This window comes from Chenopodium quinoa, unplaced genomic scaffold, assembly GCF_001683475.1.
Source record: "Chenopodium quinoa cultivar QQ74 unplaced genomic scaffold, ASM168347v1, whole genome shotgun sequence".
In the NCBI taxonomy this organism is placed as follows: Eukaryota; Viridiplantae; Streptophyta; class Magnoliopsida; order Caryophyllales; family Amaranthaceae; genus Chenopodium; species Chenopodium quinoa.
The window spans coordinates 25433-30541 of record NW_018745659.1 but is presented as its reverse complement, the minus strand read 5'-3'; the positions used below and the strand labels follow the sequence as shown (position 1 = coordinate 30541).

Genomic DNA, 5109 nt, shown 5'->3' with positions numbered 1-5109 from the left:
TCAAAGCTCCAATTAATGAGTGTTATAGCCTACTAGTCTGCATGATGCATATGAAAGATATTAAATAATGCAGGTAGCAGAACATTCAATGCTCCACTTGGCCAACCTATGTCACTATCTGCTGTGTACAACCTATCTTGAAATAGCTAGCCAAGTTATAAGCATAAGATATTATTTGGACTCACCCTCTACAATATCTTTGTCCAAGGGGACTGAGCATTCTAAGGAGTGAATTATTCTATCAACTACGCAATTCCTTCACATAATACATATCCTATGCAATTCCTGTGTATCTTGATAACCTGATAAACCATCCAACCAGCCTAGGAGAAGCAATGTCCAAGAAGGAAAATGCAGCCCCAAGTAAAGTTTTGCATTGTAATAGGAGATACTATTGCCATATCTCCATTTTCTGCCACAAAATTATTCGCATGAGGTTGCTCTGTAATGTGCAGCAGAGGAAAGCCTTTGTACAAAGTTATGATGGTTGCTCCACCAACACTTGCAATCGTTCCCACAACTTTTGCAAATTTTGACAGATTTTGAGTAAGTCTGTCTTATTGCAACTCATAAGACAAAGAGGTCAATAACGGGTGTTGTTAAGTAATTCCATAAAATTCTATAAACAATCTCCTTAAAAGTTTACAAATTACGTAAAGTATTCCTTTTTAACCCTTTTTTTATTAGTTTTTTTAATTTTTTATTTATTTATTGAGGGGGAGATAATTGAAGTCAAGAAGAACTACTCTTTAGTTAAAGAACTAGTTAATGACCTTAAAAAAGTGGCCAAAACAAACGTAATTGCAGGAACTGCATTTTGCATTGCTGATGCGAAAGTAGGAGATGCATAATACAAACCCAAAATGTAGAATCCTTGATTTGCAGTGACCCTATTGCACAAACAAGTAACAACGTAAGACTTTATTTAAACATCTCTGAAAAAAAAAACAGGGCTAGTAATTTAAGTGGTACCAGCTTTTACGACGTTACCCAGAAGTGCTAGAAAGAAAAATTGCACCAGCAAGGAGAAAGTTAAAGGATTGTCTTTCTTTCCTGCATTACATATGATGGAAGTACACGATTCATAGCCAATATCGAACACATAAGTGTAATGTATGTGATTACACATAAGTGTCTATTATACGTACGAGACACACATAATTCAAGTAAGGGACAACAAGAAGCAACACGAACATTTACCTCTCGAGAAAATAGGCAATAGGACCTAATAAGAACAGAGCAATGATGTTCCTATAAACTGGATATACAACTTTACTAACACCAATGTTCAAAGCAACTCTAGAGACTATGTGATACCCTGCAAAACATAATTGAAGTGCAAGTAATCCCATAAATAACTTCATTTTCTCTGAACATTTACTCAAATTTGCCATTTTTTTTTTTTTGTGGCTAAATTAGGAGCTATATTTTTTCACTTTGTGCTTGAAGCTTATGTTATATTGATAAAGCTTCTTATATAATATTAATGGACCAATATTTTAATCTGAAAAAAATAATTATATAATATACATAAATATATAAATAAATTAATAATGAAAAATAAAATAATAAATCCCAAATTGACATCATAGAATAGCCATCATACAATGCGTACAATATAATTAACTGCAAATTTAGAATATTTTCATGTGCATACTATCTTATGAATGCAAATAGATCAAGTAGCATCTGCCTGAGATCCCCAGCTCGAGATCCCAACTCGACCTTGACAAATTTAGGAATAGATTTCTGGTTCTTTACCACTAAAATCACAATACTATTGCGTGTTTGTTGAAAAAATGACAAGACATACTAAAGTTTGCTTGCTAGTGCGAAGTTGTTCCAAAATTTCACCTGTTAATCGATTGGGGAGAACCTCAAGTAGTGATTGAACCTGAGGTGCATGAAATAATACTTCTCTTACAGTTTGGAATGGAATTACAAAACCAAAGGAATATAGAAATAGAATAACCCCAATCTCTAATGATTTTCAGAAACTTAAGAATAATTTAGCATAACTTTCCTTGTTTAAGGACAAAGCTAACTGGGAAACACCCAAAACACAATTGGAATTTGGAATACAATTTTAGTTTCCAAGTTCTGGATTGCCAAGATATCAAATAAGAAAATAACAAAAGCTAACTTATACTTGAAAAAGCATCTCCGTTGGAGTATTTGAAATTCATACACAAATTCATTGAATTTCACCAACAATTTTTCTTAATTTTTTATTCAAATGACAGTAAGCAATCATTAACAATCCATAAGATGACAGGAAGCAATCATTGCAATCAAAAGCACGGTAAACTATTCACATGCAAATCAAATCAAAATTCAACAGAACCCCATTTGATTCAATCAAAATTCGAAAAAGGACATATTTTTAGGGATATTTGATTCAATTGCAAATTAGGGTCGAAAATTCAGAGGGAAATTTGATTCAAACATCAAAAATAGTTGAGATTTCGAACCCTAAACTTACCGCATTGATAATTAAAATGAATCAGATTCAAACAACAAGTTACCTCAGAAGCTGCCTCTTCAATGGGGGATACACAGATTAGAAGGCACCGTCTTCTTGAAACTAAACCTTAACCACCGAAACTCACTCCCACCACCCGAAATACTTAACACTCACCCGAAAACACCCACCCAGAAAATTCGAAAATCCGAAAACAATCACTCCAAAAGCGATTGATCTAGAAAGAGAAAGCGAGAGTATATATTTAGAGGGGGAAGGTGGCCGCCGCCGGTGGAGAAGGAGATCAAAGGAGAGAGAAAAGGAAAGGGAAAGAGATGGAGGAAAAAGAAAGAAAGAGTATGTATTTAGAGGCAGACTGGGTTTTTTGTTTTTAGCAAAAGCTTTCGCACCGGTTCGGAAAAACTCACTTTTCGCATCGGTTTGGTTGGAACCGGTGCGAAAACTCTATTTCCCAATCCCGCCTATTTTTTTAGCACCGGTTTTTAAAAACCGGTGCGGATTGTGCGGTGCCTATTTCATTTTTTCTACTAGTGAATGTCTCTCATTCCTCTTATAATCAAATTATTTATCATTAACAAAAGAAATACATAAGAAAGGAATAAAGCAACCAAGAGACATAAGCACTCCCACATGCATAACCAATCACTTGTCACTTAAACATGACGAGATGCACAAACATGCTAAAAACAAAATTATTTAATTAATAAAGGATAAGGGACATAGTGGGACATGGATTTAATCTAATATTCAAATTCAAAGTCATACAACATGAATTCAATTGCTAAAAAGCATAACCAAAGAATACATAATCCAAGACATTGAGACCAAACTAATTCATGTTACACTTTCCCCCACATTGGAAGAAAAAGGTCTGATTTTATACTAAGTATTGAGTTTAGGCATGGCAAAAACACTCCACAATTCACATAGTGCATATAGCAACAAAAATTCTACAAGGAACTTTATAAAATCATAACCCCCACATGGAAACATTAAGTTCAAATTCAAAACATAATCAAGCTTGGAAAAAAGAAACATGTAAACATACCTCCGTGGTACCTTTAAAGGTTACCTTAATGATCGACAAGAGCAACCTAAAAATCACCACTTGGTTTGTATGTACATCCACTAAGTATTTTGAGCTCTTGAAGCACACTTGGACCATTATTCTTCACAAAATTTGTGTTGGCATCATGTGGAAATTACTAGGCACAACATCAAAAGAGATAAATTTCTTAAGAATTGATTTCCCACATATGGAGAAACCGATATTGGTTTCTTCAAACAAATGCCAAAATAAACCAAACTGAACCGATTAAGAACAAATAGATAGGTGCAAAAAAATGAAATAAAGTTTAATTGCACTTGAAAAATCTCTCTTGTGGTGGGCACTAGAGGAGTAACCTTTAAATTAAGAAACATAATAATTCAAAATATTACACCACAAGGTTAATACAACAAAATGTCGAAAAATAGCCACCAAAAGAATTTCATTTAAGAGTAAAATAAATATTAGTCACATTTTTCCCGATAAGGTTATAATATAACTTAGAGTTTCAAGAAATAACAACCATCCAAAAATTCTCTTCAGGAGAAAATCATACAACTCTTCATATACGACATTACATAATATCAATGGAGAAATTTCACTCACTTAAAATAAATAATTTTGACATTGTTCATGATATATACATGGAAAAAAAATAATGTAATCATTTTGAGCACGAACAAAGTTTTCACAAAGTAAAGACATATATATCAACATAAATATGCACTAAAAATAATAGACTTTAGTATCATACTCAACATAACACAAAATTCATGTTAATACATAGAAGACATACGCTTTTATAATTAAGTCATGATTAACCTTGAATTATCTAACAACATAAGCATGTAAATATTTAGGAAGAAACAACTTGCTAAGAGATATTGTTCTAAAAGAAAGTACCTAACATTTACCTTTACAATGAACAAAAGGATTCATAGGTTAAAAACTCCAACAAATTGGTAAATTAAATTAAACCAATAAACACATCTCTAAATACTAAGTTCAAACCAAGTATTAATAAACCAAGAAAAGAGACAGTTATAGCATGTAATATCACACATATAACATATAGTATGGGTTATACTTTAGCTTTTGATCATTTAATCTAATAATCATTTAACAAATTAAATCATCACTATTGACAAAATCAACATCTAACACTCATTTGCCAAAAATCACAAATCATATATTTTCCAAGAAGATTATTAGAAATTAAGCCACATGCTAAACATAATCAACAAAAACCATAGTTTAGAATGGACCTCCCTAGAATTAAATCAAGTGAAGTGAATGAGCCTTCTCATGATACGCCCAAACATGAGAAGATATTAACTATCCGATCGTTAAAAATAAAGTATCATATGTCCCAAACAAGCTCTCAAATTCAGCCCAAACGGACCACAAATGACCTTCAATCAGGGGTCATCTTTAGGAGTGCTCCCAAAAAAATGTAAACAAGTAATTGTTCCCAAAAGAAAAATCTTTCTCACAACATACAATCTTTTGACCAATACCCATTGTGTATCCATTAAAATTAAATAATCCGTTTTCAGAATTGTTGTAAAATAATTATTTC

At 32.5% G+C, this 5109-nt stretch overlaps 1 pseudogene; it reads right to left on the bottom strand.

Annotated features, from left to right (window-relative positions):
- Positions 1-245: 245 nt before the first annotated feature.
- Positions 246-1394, bottom strand: LOC110717126 (annotated as a pseudogene).
- Between the last annotated feature and the right edge of the window lie 3715 nt (positions 1395-5109).